General features: G+C 42.3%; 1 non-coding gene across 1 annotated transcript; it reads left to right on the plus strand.

Moving 5' to 3' along the window:
* The first annotated feature begins 2089 nt into the window (after nt 1-2089).
* Nucleotides 2090-2196, plus strand: LOC112414019 (U6 spliceosomal RNA). The gene has a single exon (XR_003006058.1). It is a non-coding gene; the product is annotated as a U6 spliceosomal RNA (small nuclear RNA).
* The last annotated feature ends 14965 nt before the right edge of the window (nt 2197-17161 follow it).

The following is a 17161-nucleotide window of genomic DNA, read 5'->3' on the forward strand; positions in this document are numbered from 1 at the left end:
TGTTGCAGAGCACAGGCTCTAGGCGCGCGGGCTTCAGCAGTTGTGGCTCATGGGCTCTAGAGCGCAGGCTCAGTAGTTGTGGCGCACGGGCTTAGTTGCTCCGCGGCATGTGGGATCTTCCCAGACCAGGGCTCAAACCTGTGTCCCCTGCATTGGCAGGCGGATTCTTAACCACTGCGCCACCAGGGAAGCGCAGAGAGATCATTTTTTGATTTGAATATTAATTCAAATTTAGAAGTATTTATGGATAATTCAGAAAGCTTACTTACTTTAGTTAATTATTTTCTTATTACCCATAGCCACCAGATTTTTAACTTCTTTTGTCTATAATGGCCGATTTTTTTTTTTTTTTTTTTTTTTGTACGCGGGCCTCCCACTGTTGTGGCCTCTCCCGTTGCGGAGCACAGGCTCCGGACGCGCAGGCTCAGCGGCCATAGCTCACAAGACCGGGGCATGAACCCGTGTGCCCTGCATCGGCAGGCGGACTCTCAACCACTGCGCCACCAGGGAAGCCCCTATAATGGCCGATTTTTAAGACATGTTAAAAACAAACGCTGAGACTTCCCTGGTGGCACAGTGGTTAAGAATCCACCTGCCAATGCAGGGGACACAGGTTTGAGCCCTAGTCTGGGAAGATCCCACATGCCACGGAGCAAATAAGCCCGTGAGCCACAACTACTGAACCTGTGCTCTAGAGTCTGATAAGCCCGTGCGCCGCAACTACTGGAGCCCGCGCTCCTAGAGCCCGTGCTTCGCAACAAAGAAGCCACCGCAGTGAGAAGCCCCGCACCACAAGGAAGAGCAACCCCCTGCTCACAGCAACTAGAGAAAGCCCACACAGCCAAAAATAACTAATAAAAAAAATGCTATCTTCAACAACTTTTGTAATTTGGGACTTGAACTGAACCTGCCTAAGTTTTTAAACAAATGGTTAAAAGTAGATAAAGGGAGTAGTTTGAATTTTTTTTTTTTTTTGCCAATTAAGGAAAAAAATTGAGGAATATTTCTCTCAGTAAATTTAGATTTTTTTTAGTTCTTACAAAATATCTGTTGGCTCCAAAAATCACTGAACAACTAAAAAGCCCACATTGACAGTTAATGGTCACCCAGCTATTAAAAAGTAGCTCTGGGGCTTCCCTGGTGGAACAGTGGTTGAGAGTCCGCCTGCCGATGCAGGGGACACTGGTTCGTGTCCCGGTCCGGGAAGATCCCACATGCCGCAGAGAGGCTGGGCCTGTGAGCCATGGCCGCTGAGCCTGCAGGTCCGGAGCCTGTGCTCTGCAACGGGAGACGCCACAACAGTGAGGGGCCCGCGTACTGCAAAAAAAAAAAAAAAGTAGCTCTGTAGACTACCAGAAGCTGAATGTCAGAGTTCGCTCTTCCTGTTTTTTTTCCCTTCCAGATTCAGAGGAGATTGCTTTGCCCTATGGGGACACTTGCTCTTCCTAAGTGTGGAAAAAATGTGATAGGCAGTTCCAGGAATGTTGCCTTTGACAGCTTGTCTCAGAGGACTTAATATTCTAGGTGGAAATTGGCCAAAATAAGTAGGAAACTTAGGTAACTGCCAAGCTACAATACCGATGAAAATTCTGCTACAGCTAATTAGAAAGCGGAAGGAAAGTTTTTACATTAAAAAAGAACTAGGAGGGACTTCCCTAGTGGTGCAGTGGTTAAGAATCCGCCTGCCAATGCAGGGAACACGGGTTCGAGCCTTAGTTTGGGAAGATCCCACATGCCACGGAGCACCTAAGCCCGTGTGCCACAACTACTGAAGCCCACGTGCCTAGAGTCCGTGCTCTGCAACAAGAGAAGCCACTGCAATGAGAAGCCCGCGCACTGCAACGAAGAGTAGCTCCCACTCGACGCAACTAGAGAAAGCCTGCACACAGCAACGAATACCCAACACAGCCAAAAAAAAAAAATTTAATTAATTATAAAAACAAAAAAGAAGTAGGAATTAAATGGCTAGTGGTGAGGGACAACTATTCCTGGTGTGTGTGTATTTGTAGGGAAAGGATAAACATTTGTTGATTTTTATAATAATCTTATTAAAAAGCTATTTGACAATTGATTTTAAAATGTTATAACAGTGCTCGCTTTGGCAGCACATATACTAAAATTGGAATGATACAGAGAAGATTAGCATGGGCCCTGCACAAGGATGACACGCAAATTCATGAAGCGTTGCGTATTTTTAAAAAGAAAAAAATATATATCATAACAGAGCTATCTGAGAATAGCTTTACTTGAACGTTGCTTTCAGAAATCAGAAGCACATTATTTACAATACTTGCCTTTGTCTGAGCTATGAAAATAAGATAATGTGGAATCACGAAAATTCTTTTCATGGTTGCAAGTTTGTCCCATTCCAGAATGCACAGCCCTTTAAAATGTGAGTTTGCTGCTCCCATCCAGATGTGGACTCTATCCTCCACTCCCTGGAATATGGGCTGGCCTTGTGACTTTGACTAATTGGATAAAGTGGAGATAATGTTGTACAAGTTTTGGAATTAAGGCCTGAGGAGATCCAGCAATCCCACTCCTGGGCATATATCCAGATAAAACTCGAAAAGATACATGCACCCCTATGTTCATAGCAGCATTATTTACAATAGCCAAGACATGGAAACAACCTAAATGTCCATCGACAGATGAATGGATAAGGAAGATGTGGTATATATACATATATACACACACACACACACACACACACACACACACACACACACACACAGTGGAATATTACTCTGCCATCAAATAGAACGAAATAACGCCATTTGCAGCAACATGGATGGACCTAGAGATGATCATACTAAGTGAAGTAAGTCAGAAAGAGAAAGACAAATACCGTATGATATCACTTATATGTGGAATCTAAAACATAACACAAATTAACATACCTACAAAGCAGAAACAGACTCACTGGGGGCGAGGGTGGGAGTGGGGGAAAGAATGGGGGTTTGGGATTAGCAGAGGCAAATTATTGTATATAGGGTAGATAAACAAGGTGTTATTGTATAGTATGGGAACTATATTCAATATCCAGTGACAAACCATAATGGAAAAAGAATATGAAAAAGAATATGTATATATGTATGGCTGAGTCACTTTGCTGTACCAAAGAAATTAATACAACATTGTACATCAGCTAGACTTCAATAAAATTAAAAAAAAAAAAAAAGGCCTGGAGAAACTTTGCACCTTCCATCTTTATCCTCCTGGAACACCATGCCACAAAGAAGACTGGGATGAAAGATCGTGAGGAGAGAGAGGGGCCCAGCTGTGTATCAGCTGTTCCCATTGAGCCCAGCGCCTAGCATATCCACCAGCTGAATACCACTACATTAATGAACCCAGGCAGGGAACCACACAGCCAACAGAATCATGAAAAATAATAAATCTTCTTGTTTTAAGCCACTAAGCTTTGAGGTGATTGGTTATACAGCAACAGACAACCACACTTGTCTTGTTAGCTGCAGTTATTACAATCATATAAAGTTGAGAAGGAATTTGTTGATATAGCAAGTGTCCAAATCATGATCAAATTAAAGAGCTCTCCATATTTTTAAGAGCCCGAGTTAGCACCACAGGCTCAAGGTTACTATCTGTGATTGTTATCATGATAATTAATTTTCATCCCTGAGGCTGGTGAGATTTAAGGAAGTCACATTATTTTATATCATTTGCACAGCAACTCAGTGAAGCAGGCAGGGTGGTTATTATCTACATTTTAAAGATGAATAAACAGGCTCAGGGAAGTGACAGAAGTGTTGAGACCAACATGTGGCTTGAGAAGGGATATCCCCAGGGAAATGTCGGTGACCTCATTTCTCTTAGTTGGAAAATGAAAGGATTGGATTAGAGGATCTCTGAAGTTCCTTTAGTCACGTCAGAGGTCTCAGGCTGGGTCACATTAATCAGAGCCAGTGGAGAGGAGAAGGAATCTGGGACCATCAGAAATAGAAGCTGAGACCCCAGCCTGCATGAGGATTTGATGGAAAGCCATTCATTCACTTCATTCATTCAACAATAATTTTCTGAGTGCTTTTTACATGCCTAGCACTGCTCTAGGCATTGGAGATGTAGTGGTGAATAAATCCCACAAAATCTCTGCTTCTATGGGACTTACATTCTGGTAGGGGGCTTATGACAACAAGTAAACAAACACACTGATTTCAAATAGAGATAGGTGCTATGAAAAAAAATAAATGAGTAACCTAATAAAGAGTGATGGTGGTGGGTGTGGAGGGCACCTTGGAATAGGTGGTCAGGGAAGACCTCTCTGAGATGATGTTTGACAGCCATGGGTTCAAGTCCTGGTGATGCTACTTACTAGCTATGTGAAATGAGACAACCAAGTTACCTCTCTAGCCCCTTTTCTGTTAAGTGGGGCTAAGCATAGATGGCTGTTGCATAGAATCAATGAAGTAATGCATGTAAAATGTCTGGTACAGATAACCCACTTAATAAATACTAACTTCCTTTAACTCTTCTCTCTTCCAATCAGGGTGGCAAGCTCAGACATAGTTGTGGTGTTCTTTGGTGGGGACCCTACTGGCCATTGGGTGGAATAATTCTTCACTGTGCAGGACTGCACGAGTGCATTGCTGGACATTTAGCCCACCTGGCCCCTACCAACTGAATGCCAATAGAATTCCCTAGTCATTTTGACAATCTAAAACCACTGTGTACCTGTTAGCTTTTCCCGAGTAACAAATCATTCAAAACTCAGTGGCTTAAAGCACACACAAAATATTTGTTCTCATGCTTCACTGGGTTGGGGTGTGGAACATGTACTGTGAGTCAAATTGACTGAGGCTGAATGGTCTAGAATGGCTTCCCTCACATGTCTGGAGTTGGGATGTGGGGCCTCTCATCTTCTAAGAGGTTAACCTGGGCTTCTTTACAAGGGGGTTGCAGTGTTCCCAGAAGCAAGAGAAGGCAAGCCCCCAAACATAAAGACTTTTCAACTCTCTGCTTACATTACCTGTGCTAATATCCTGTTGACCAACAAAAGTCATAAGGTTAAACTCAGGTGCAAAGAGTGGACTCCGACTCTTGATGGGCAGGGAGCTGCAAAGTCACCCAGCAGAGAAACACACACACGAGAAAACTCTGTGTCTATTTCTTCAGTTTATCGAAGTCCATGCTCTGGCTATAAATTATTCACGTTCCTCCCAACTAGGAAATATACCTATCCACATCCTAAGACCCTCAAAACTCTCATGCCAAGTGTTGTGTCAGACTTGAAGTAGTGAACGTTTTTTAAAAAAATAAATTTATTTATTTATTTTATCTTTGGCTGTGTTGGGTCTTTGTTGCTGTGTGCGGGGCTTTCTCTAATTGCAGCAAGTGGGGCTACTCTTCGTTGTGGTGTGTGGGCTTCTCACTGTGGTGGCTTCTCTTGTTGTAGAGCATGGACTGTAGGCACGTGGGCTTCAGTAGTTGTGGCTCGTGGGCCCTAGAGCACAGGCTCAGTAGTTGTGGCACATGGGCTTAGTTGCTCCGCGGCATGTGGGATCTTCCCGGCCCAGGGATCAAACCTGTCTCCCCTTCATTGGCAGGTGGATTTTTTTTTCATTTTTCCAGCTTTATTGAGATATTATTGACATATAACATATGTAAGTTTAAGTATACAACATGATGATTTGATACCTGTATATACTGCAGAAAGATTACTGCAATGGTGATAGTTCAAACCTCCATCGCCTCACATAATTACCTTTTTGTGTGTGTGTGGTTGATAGTAACATTTAAGATTTACTCTCAATAATTTTCAAGTATACAGTACAGTAGTATTAACAATAATCACCATGCTGTACACTGGATTCCCCAGAACTTATTCATCTTAAAGAAGAAAGTTTGTACCTTTGACTAACATCTCCCCATATCCCCCTCTCATAACTTGCATCCACCATTCTACTCTCTATGTGTATGAATTCAGCTGTTTATTTATTTATTTTTAACATCTTTTTTTTTTTTAAAGTAGATTTTATTTTATTTTTATTTTTGTGTGCGCTGGGTCTTCGTTGCTGCGCATGGGGTTTTATCTAGTTGTGGAGGGCTACTCTTCATTGCGGTGCACGGGCTTCTCATTGTGGTGGCTTCCCTTGTTGCGGAGCACAGGCGCTAGGTGCGCGGGCTTCAGTAGTTGCAGCACGTGGGCTCAGTAGTTGTGGCTCGTGGGCTCTAGAACGCAGGCTCAGTAGTTGTGGTTAAGTGGTCTTAGTTGCTCCGTGGCATATGGGATCTTCCCGGATCAGGGCTCAAACCTGTGTTCCCTGCACTGGCAGGTGGATTCTTAACCACTGCACCACCAGGGAAGCCCATATTTTTTAACATCTTTATTGGAGTATAATTGCTTTACAATGGTGTGTTAGTTTCTGCTTTATAACAAAGTGAATCAGCTCTACATACACATATATCCCCATATCTCCTCCCTCTTGCGTCTCCCTCCCACCCTCCCTATCCTACTCCTCTAGGTGGTCACAAAGTACTGAGCTGATCTCCCTGTGCTATGCAGCTGCTTCTCACTAGCTATCTATTTTACATTTGGTAGTGTATATATGTCCATAGCAGATGGATTCTTAACCACTGTGCCACTAGGGAAGTCCCAAGTAGTGAACTTTTGATCTTCATCAGATATGAATGTGGCTAAGGCTCTTTGGGTATGGTTATTTTTTTTCTTTTAAAAATTGTGATAAACTACACATTACATAAAAAATTTACCATTTAACCATTAAAAAAAATTGAGGTATAGTTGATTTACAGCATTATATAAGTTTCAGGTTTCACATAGTGGTTCACTTTTTTTAAAGGTTATCCTCCATTTATAGTTATTATAAAATATTGGTTATATTCCCTGTGCTGTACATTACATTCTTGTATCTTATTTATTTTATACATAGTACTTTGCATCTATTAATCCCCTACCCCTATCTTGCCGCTCCCCCTTCCTTCTCCCCACTAGTACCATTTAACCATTTTTATTTAAAATTAATTAATTAATTATTTTCTATTTTTGGCTGTGTTGGGTCTTCGTTTCTGTGCGAGGGCTTTCTCTAGTTTCGGCGAGCGGGGGCCACTCTTCATTGCGGTGCTCAGGCCTCTCACTGTCGTGGACTCTCTTGTTGTGGAGCACAAGCTCCAGACACGAAGGCTCAGTAGTTGTGGCTCACAGGCCCAGTTGCTCCATGGCATGTGGGATCTTCCCAGATCAGGGCTCGAACCTGTGTCCCCTGCATTGGCAGGCAGATTCTCAACCACTGTGCCACCAGGGAAGCCCGCATTTAAACATTTTTAAGTGTATAGTAAGTACATTCACATTGTTGTACAACTGTCACTACCATCCATGTCCAGACCCTTTTTCATCTTGCAAAACTAAAACTCTGTACATATTAAACAACAACTCCCTATTCCTCCCCTCCTCACAGCCCCTGACAATCACCATTCTACTTTCTGTCTCTATGTATTTGACTACTATAAGTACATCATATGCATGGAATCATACAGTATTTGTCTTAGATTATTTCACTCAGCGTAATGCCTTCAAGGTTCATCCGTGATGAAGCATGCATCAAAAGTTTCTTCCTTTTTCAGGACTTCCCTGGTGGTCCAGTGGTTAAGAATCCACTTTCCAATTCAGGGGACACAGCTTCGATCCCTGGTTAGGGAACTAGATCCCACATGCATGCCACAACCAAGGTGTCTGCCTGCCACAACTAAGACCTGGCACAACCAAATAATAAATAAATAAATTTAAAAACAAAGAAGTAAAAAAAAAACAACTTTGTGGGCTTTCTATGCATCAGATTTATAGTCTACTCCATTAGATAAAATCATATCCACAATTATTTTTGAGACAGGCCCACCCTTTAGACTTCTTCATAGCTATTTTAGGATTAGGCTTCTTTGGGACCATGTTCTTAAGATTCCCAGAAGCCCTTTTGTCTAAATGAAAGTGTCTACTAGGCACCACCTTTAATGTTTCTGAAGTTTTGGCAAAGGGTCTTATAGCCAAATCCTTGATTTGATCTTTACCTGAGGTTATTTCTTCCTCAGAGAATCTTTCCGCTGCCTATATCAGCTGGAGATGTGACACAGTTTTGTTTTACAACATAAACAAGTCCTGGATTTTTTGTTTCTTCTAAATTCTACTTGCAAACTAGAGTTCCTTCTTTTCCCTCCTGCCCTCCCTCTCCTGTGATACTTTATTAAATGCAGCTAGGAGTAACCAACTGGTGACTCATTTCTGTACTGATAACTATCACATCTTTCATCTCCACTTCAAACATTCTGCTTGGAAATAAACTTAGCTAGATCCAAAAATTCATTAGGTACATTGTCTATCTTTCTAGTTACCACAGGAGACAGCGCTGCCAATTGTTTTACTGCTATGTAACAAAAATCACCCTTTCAATCTGCGAAAACAGGTATTCACCACCTTTCCAACCTCTACTAATGATCCTTTCACCATTTTTCCAGCCTTTGCTAACAGTTTCCATGCTGCTTTTCCAGCCTCTACGCATTGCCCCATCCCCAAACCAAAGCCACATACTGTAGGTTTTGTTCTGGCTGCCCTTCACTCCCAGTATCAATATTTGGGTCAATGCGAATTCAATCAGAGAAACAGAGCCATCAATAGCATTGTGGGGAGAAGGGATTAGAAATCAGAGACTCTACACAAATGTAAGAGAAACTAAGGAAGTGAGGAAGTGGAAGTCTGGGAGGAGACTTGAAGGATCAAAAGAAGAGTCATTACTCAGTTTGTCTGTAGCACTGAAGTGGGTAGACAAGTTGGAACTGCAGAGAAATATGAGAGATCATGCACTGTCCAGACCCTGAAGTGGGACCACGAAGGGAGAGCTCATGGACAGGTTGTTGGGAGACTCTTTCCTCTGTGGGTCTGTATCCACACTTCTGGTGGTTTACCTGGGGCTGCTGTTGGTCTTAGGGCCAACAGTTGGGATGATGATCTGAATGCAGAGTGAAGGAAGATGATGACCAGCTGAGGTCTGCCAAACACTTCTGAGTCTGTCCTTCACCATCTGACTAAAGACCTCCTGAAGATAATGGTTGCTGCTTCACTTCTGCCTCCAATTTCACTCAAGTTCCTGTTCTGGGCAGTTCCAACTAGGAACACACAGGGAAGGGGATTCTGGGAATTGTAGTTAACCAAGTTGACAGCCGCACAATCCAGCACGTACCCTATACATTTTCCCATGCTTCCTGGGGAAACGGTACCACTTTACTTGGGGTCCACTGCGAGAAACACAGAAGTACATAAATCTAGGTATTTATGTGTGTGGGGAGTGGAATGGGAGTGAGGGATAGTATCATTATGGTTTTTTTTTTTTTTTGCGGTACGCGGGCCTCTCACTGTTGCTGTCTCTCCCGTTGCGGAGCACAGGCTACTGACGCGCATGCTCAGAGGCCATGGCTCACGGGCCCAGCCGCTCCGCGGCATGTGGGATCTTCCCGGACCGGGGCACGAACCCGTGTCCCCTGCATCGGCAGGCGGACTCTCAACCACTGCGCCACCAGGGAAGCCCTATCATTATGGTTTTGAATGATTGGTCCATCTCTATTTTCTGTTGGAAAATAGAATGCAGCCTGATTATTCTTGGTGTCCAAGAATTATCTACAGTTGTAGTTTCCAAGCCTTGATTTCACATTAACCTCTAGGCCCACTGTCACCTGACTCCATTAAAACTGATCTTACCAAGGATACTAAAGACCTCTTGATGCTAAATCCAATGGACACATTTTAGTGTTTATTGTATTTGATTTTTTTGGGGTGTGTGTGTGTGAGTTGTCGACCATTTCTTCCTTCACATTCTTTCTTTCTGTGGACTGTAGGATGGTTTCTCCTTTTGAGATTTCTTTCGTTCTGCGCATTCCTTAAATATTCGTGTTAGGGTTATTTGCAGGCTGTCTGCTATTCAGTGGTGTGCTGGAGCCAGCTCCCAGCAGCTCTCTAGAACCAGCTGAGTGCATCTCTTCAGAACTCCACATTTGGACTTCCCTGGTGATGCAGTGGTTGAGAATCTGCCTGCCAAGGCAGGGGGACACAGGTTCGAGCCCTGGTCTGGGAAGATCCCACATGCAGCGGAGCAACTAAGCCCATGCGCCACAACTACTGAGCCTGCGCTCTAGACCCTGCGAGCCACAACTACTGAAGCCCGCGCGCCTAGAGCCCATGCTCCGCAACAAGAGAAGCCACTGGAAAGAGAAGCCCGCGCACCTCGATGAAGAGTAGCCCCCACTCGCTGCAACTAGAGAAAGCCCTCGAGCAGCAACAAAGAACCAACACAGCCAAAAAAAAAAAGAACTCCACATTCAGTGATGACAAGTTAGTAGTTTGAAATTGACTGCAGTGGGAGTAGTTACACCACAGACATTAGCAAATGCTACAAATCAGGGCTTCTCTTGCTGGAGAGCTGATCGTTAAACACTTAACAGCACATCACTGCTTCCATTTTGGCTCTTCACACCCCCCTGGATAATCCACAGTTATAGTTTTAAGCACCATCTCTATACTGATGACTATCACATCTTTCATCTCCAGTTAAGATCTGTCTTTAGCCCCAGCTTTTCAAATACCTTCTGGCTTCCCTTGGCTGTTCTACAAGCATATCATATTTCCCCTTAAAATAGCTTTTTGTTTTGCTTTGTTTTTTAAAACTGTCTGTCTCAGTGAAAGGCACTGGTCCCGGCTCTCTTTCTCACCCCTCAACTCCCCACTCCTTGTCCAATCATCAAATATGCTCAGTTACCACATCACATCTGCATAAAGTCCACCCGCTCTTTTTCATACCCATTGCCACAACCCCAGATCAGATCAGAGTTTCTCTTCTAGAACACTGCAACAACCTGCTGACTTTCTTGCTTTTGGTCTTACCTCTTTCCAGCTGGCTCCCTACACTGCAGCCAGAATGAGCTTCCAGAAAAACGAATATGGTCATGTCACTCCCTTGTTCAAAATGCTTCAAAGGCTTTCGTCACTCTCAGGATAAAAGTCCACTTTAATTTACACAGTGCCCAGACCCTTTATGATAAGGCCCTGCTTACCTTTTTAGCCTCATGTCTTATCACAACTTCCCCTGATATATTTTATTCCAGTCATCCTACACCAAGATCTTTCACCTCTGGGATTTTTCCTCCACAGGGCCCTCTAACTGAAATGCTCTGTCTCTTCCTTCTCACCTTCTCCCTTCACCTTCCTCACCCTTTAACTTAGATATTGCCTCTGCTATGTGGCAGAGATAATGCTATGTGGCCACCACGGCGTTTAATTTTCTTCCTGGAGACCAGGAAACCCACATGACCCATTTCTTTTGCATCTAGGCGGGGCCACGTGGCCAGTCCTGGTTAATGGAACGTAAATGAAAGTTATGTGTGTTACTTGCAGGCCCAAGTTGTTGAGAATGTGACGTGCCTTTCCCTCACACGCCACCATCCCTAACCCCACTTGTGCCCTGTATGCCGGCTGGATGATGCGGGGGTAGCCTTGAAGCGCTAAGTTGGTGTGGGCACAACGTAGAAGCTGTCCTTGGGACACTTTGGAGGAGAATACCAGGAAATCTGCCTGAGCTGAACAAAACATAAATATTGTGTTGAAACACTGACACTTAGAGGTTGTTTGTCCTCCCGGCTGGCAATTAATGTCCTGATTAATGCAGTTTGGGAATCTGTTTCTACATCCCTTTTGAGACTTGGTTGAGTACTTCTCTATCTGTCCCCATAGCACTCTGTACTTATTCCTAATATAGAACTTCTCGCTATGGAACACAAGTGCCTATTTTATTTATCTATTTTTAAAATAAACTTATTTATTTATTTATTTATGGCTGCGTTAGGTCTTCATTGCTGCGTGCAGGCTTTCTCTAGGTGCAGTGAGCGGGGGCGACTCTCCGTTGCGGTGCGCGGGCTTCTCATGAGGTGGCTTCTCTTGTTGTGGACCACGGGCTCTAGGCATGCAGGCTTCAGTAGTTGCAGCATGTGGGTTCAGTAGTTGTGGCTCTCTGGCTCTAGAGCACAGGCTCAGTAGTTGTGGCACACGGGCTTAGGTGCTCCGCGGCATGTGGGATCTTCCTGGACCAGGGCTTGAACCCGTGTCCCCTGCATTGGCAGGTGGATTCTTAACCACTGTGCCACCAGGGAAGCCCCCACAAATGCCTATTTTCTGGTTTCTTTCTGCAGCTGTAAGCAGTTTGAGGCCAGGGATTGTATCTTGTTCATGGCTGCCCGGCACAGCACCCAGTACAACTGTAACTGACTTGTTGGCACGCTACGCTAATACAAACACCTTTTTAAAATCCTTTCTTTCGTTTTTGTTTAAGTTTTAATTTTTTGGCTGCGAGGCACAGCATGTGGGATCCTAGTTCCCCGACCGGGGATGGAACCCTTGCCCCCTGCATTGGAAGCGTGGAGTCTTAACCACTGGACCACCAGGGAAGTCCCTATCATTTCTATGAATCAGTTGAAGTCTCACATGTGCATGATGTCCAGAATCTCTCCTTTGAAGCTGACTTCTCCCCGCCAATCTTCCCAGGATAGTAGGGACTTATTCAGTCCAAAGGGGTAAGTTCTGTTTTCAAACATCAGGCAGAGAGAGTTAGAGAATTGAATCAGTTTGTCAGTGGGCTCTGGGTTAAGGCTGCTGCTCCTTTAATCACAGGTCTGTGATCTCACTGCACAAGAGTGGTTCAAGCCAGGCCTGGCCCCCATTGCTGGAAGAATGGCCCCACTAGTCCAGCGGCCCACATGTGGGCTCCCAGGGAACAGCTCTTCTGGTTCACATTCATTCCAATCCTCATTCCTGAGGCTGAACCAAGGGGACAAGGTAGCTGGATCCAAGGAGGTACAAAGTATGTGGATCCATCCTCAGGTTCACACTCAGTGGGAACTCTTCCTCTTTGTGGCCTTCTAGGTGCTGCTATGGGACCGGGGTCACCTGTGCAGAATTCTCCATCACAATGAGCTCCTCTCTGAAGACTTTGATGGTCTTTGTTCCCACCAGTTCTCATGCCTTCACAGTGGTTGGTTGCAAGGACACTGACTCTCACAAGGAAGGGGTCAGGGTTGGATCACTTTCCTCCCAGGATGCATCTTGGTCCCCATGCAAATTTGCACACAGTGACCACCTCTGTATACTAAGCTTTGACAGACAGCCTTTTTCAGGCCAGAAAAGGTCCTCTTACCCTTTCCCCCAGAGCAGCAGGTGCCTGTTCATTGTATATTTCATAACTAATAAAGGCCACTCATGGATTTTTCCTGAGCAAAAAGCAGGTACATTCTAAAGTGATCTTCTGTGTTCAGTTAAACCAACAGTTCTCAAACTTTTTGGTCTCCAGACCCCTTTTCACTCTTAAAAATGACTGAACTTTTATTTCAGGGTTCTGTTTATCTATATTTACTATGTTAGAAATTAAAATAGAGAAACTTTAAAATATATATATATTCATTAATTCATTTAAAAGTAACAGTAATAAACACTATACATGTTAATGCAAATATGTTTTATGAAAACAGCTATGTCTTCCACAATAAAAAGGATTTAGTGAGAAGAGTCATGTTGCTTTACATTTTTGTAAATCTCTTTATTATCTGGCCTAATAGAGGGGACTAGATTCTCATATTTGCTTCGGCATTCAATCCATTGCAATATATTGTTTTGGGTGAAGTTGTTGGAAAATGGATGAGTATTTTAGTAGCCTTTTCAGATAATCATAGATATTATTCTTTGATATCACACCAAAACTTGATGAATGGTAGTTTCTTAAAATTTAGTTGCAATGTAGAATCTAAAATCATATCAAACCCATTGAACTACTTTGCACTTTGTTTTTTTTTTTTAGATTAATCAATTAATTAATTAGGTTGCACCAGGTCTTAGTTGCAGCAGGCGGGCTCCTTAGTTGTGGCACTTGGGCTCTTTAGTTGTGGCATGTGAACTCTCAGTTGCGGCTTGCATGTGGGATCTAGTTCCCTGACCAGGGATCGAACCTGGGCCCCCTGCATTGGGGTCGTGGAGTCCTAACCACTGCGCCACCAGGGAAGTCCCTACTTTGCACTTTGAAGGGATTATTTTACCGACACATAATTTTGTCACATCATGTGTTGGTCACATGCAAAATATTGGTCCACCTAATTGTGCAGATCTTCCAAATTTTGACACACCTCCTTAAACAATATTAAAAGATTCGAATCGTCAGTGTCACCACTGGTCTCAACAGAAAACCCTTAAGTATTGGGAAACTGTTAAGCTCAGAGTAGCTGCTAGAAGTTTCCCAAAATTCTAATTTTCACTTAAAAGCTCAAATTTTATCACTGGCAACCAACACTGTCAGTTGTTTTCCTTGAAGTGACAGGCTCACTTCATTTATGTTTGAGAAAATGTGCCAAATACCCAAGTCAAAATAATCATAGTAAGTCTGTCAGTTCTCTCAAGTAAAAACAGTGTTCCATGAAAAAACCGCTAGTTCAACTCAGACCACATACAGTCACACAAGTGCTTTCCCTTGGGACAACCATCCCACTTGGATATGAAGCAGAAGTGTTTTATTTCCATTTCATCACATAGGATATTAAAAAGATGTATAAATAGGTTTGATATAATTAATGATTAAAAGCACCTTTATTTTTATCTGTTGTCTTTTTTTTAAAGTTTTTATTGTGAAATAATTATAGACTCAGAAGAAGTTGCAAAAATAGTACAGAGTTCCATGTAACCTCACTCAGCTTCCTCCAATGATGACATGTCATATAACTAAATGCAGTACAATATCAAAACCGAGAAACTGACGTTGCCTAACACCATTAAGTAGCTTATAGGTTACAAGAGGTCTTACTCAATCTTCACCATTTTTTACATGCATTCGTGTGTGTTTGTGTATGTGTAGTTCTGTGCAATTTTATCCCTTCTATAGGTTCATGTAACCACAGCAATCAAGGCATAGAACTCTTTCATCTCTACAAAGAACTCCCTCCTGCTACCCTTTTATATATGAACCCCTTCCACACTTGCCCTGTCCCATGACAACCACCAATCGGTTTCCATCTCTGTAGTTTTTTTTTTTTTTTTTGGTACACGGGCCTCTCATTGTTGTGGCCTCTCCCGTGGCGGAGCACAGGCTCCGGACGCGCAGGCTCAGCGATATCCAAGAACATAGTGTATCTCTCCATTTGTTTGTATCATCTTTAATTTCTTTCATCAGTGTCTTATAGTTTTCTGCATACAGGTCTTTTGTCTCCTTAGGTAGGTTTATTCCTAGGTATTTTATTCTTTTTGTTGTAATGGTAAATGGGAGTGTTTCCTAATTTCTCTTTCAGATTTTTCATCATTCGTGTATAGGAATGCAAGAGATTTCTGTGCATTAATTTTGTATCCTGCTACTCTACCAAATTCATTGATTAGCTCAAGTAGTTTTCTGGTAGCATCTTTAGGGTTCACTATGTATAGTACCATGTCATCTGCAAACAGTGACAGTTTTACTTCTTTTCCAATTTGGATTCCTTTTATTTCTTTTTCTTCTCTGATTGCTGTGGCTAAAACCTCCAAAACCATGCTGAATAATAGTGGTGAGAGTGGGCAACCTTGTCTTGTTCCTGGTCTTAGAGGAAATGGTTTCGGTTTTTCACTATTGAGAATGATGTTGGCTGTGGGTTTGTCATATATGGCCTTTATTATGTTGAGGTAGGTTCCCTGTATGCCTACTTTCTGGAGAGTTTTTATCATAAATGGGTGTTAAATTTTGTCAAAAGCTTTTTTGTGCATCTATTGAGATGATCATATGGTTTTTATCCTTCTATTTGTTAATATGGTGTATCACACTGATTGATTTGTGTATATTGAAGAATCCTTGCATCCCTGGGATAAATCCCACTTGATCATGGTGTATGATCCTTTTAATGTGTTGTTGGATTCTGTTTGCTAGTATTTTGTTGAGGATTTTTGCATCTGTGTTCATCAGTGATATTGGTCTGTAGTTTTCCTTTTTTGTGATACCTTTGTCTGGTTTTGGTATCAAGGTGATGGTGGCCTTGTAGAATGAGTTTGGGAGTGCTCCTCCCTCTGATATATTTTGCAAGAGTTGGAGAAGGATAGGTGTTGGTTCTTCTCTAAATGTTTGATACAATTCGCCTGTGAAGCCATCTGGTCCTGGGCTTTTGTTTGTTGGAAGATTTTCAATTGCAGTTTCAATTTCAGTGCTTGTGATTGGTCTGTTTATATTTTCTATTTCTTCCTGGTTCAGTCTCAGAACGTTGTTGTTTTCTAAGAATTTGTCCATTTCTTCCAGGTTGTCCATTTTATTGGCATAGAGTTGCTTGTAGTAATCTCTCATGATCTTTTGTATTTCTGCAGTGTCAGTTGTTACTTCTCCTTTTTCATTTCTAATTCTGTTGATTTGAGTCTTCTCCCTTTTTTTCTTGATGAGCCTGGCTAATGATTTATCAATTTTGTTTATCTTCTCAAAGAACCAGCTTTTAGTTTTATTGTTCTTTGCTATTGTTTCCTTTATTTCTTTTTCATTTATTTCTGATATGATCTTTATGATTTCTTTCCTTCTGCTAACTTTGGGGTTTTTTTGTTCTTCTTTATCTAATTGCTTTAGGTGTAAGGTTAGGTTGTTTATTTGAGACGTTTCTTGAGGTAGGATTGTATTGCTATAAAATTCCCTCTTAGAACTGCTTTTGCTGCTTCCCATATGTTTTGGGTCGTCGTGTTTTCATTGTCATTTGTTTCTAGGTATTTTTTTATTTCCTCTTTGATTTCTTCAGTGATCTCTTGGTTATTTAGTAGTGCATTGTTTAGCATCCATGTGTTTGTATTTTTTACAGTTTTTTTCCTGTAATTGATATCTAGTCTCAAAGCATTGTGGTTGGAAAAGATACCTGATACAATTTCAATTTTCTTAAATTTACCAAGGCTTGATTTGTGACCCCAGATATGATCTATCCTGGAGCATGTTCCATGAGCACTTGAGACGAAAGTGTATTCTGTTGTTTTGGGATGGAATGTCCTATAAATATCAATTAAGTCCATCTTTTGTAATGTGTCGTTTAAAGCTTGTGTTTCCTTATTTATTTTCATTGTGGATGATCTGTCCATCGGTGAAAGTGGAGTGTTAAAGTCCCCTACTATTATTGTGTTACTCTC

The sequence above is a fragment of the Neophocaena asiaeorientalis genome, unplaced genomic scaffold (assembly GCF_003031525.2).
Source record: "Neophocaena asiaeorientalis asiaeorientalis breed wild unplaced genomic scaffold, Neophocaena_asiaeorientalis_V1.1 scaffold217, whole genome shotgun sequence".
In the NCBI taxonomy this organism is placed as follows: Eukaryota; Metazoa; Chordata; class Mammalia; order Artiodactyla; family Phocoenidae; genus Neophocaena; species Neophocaena asiaeorientalis.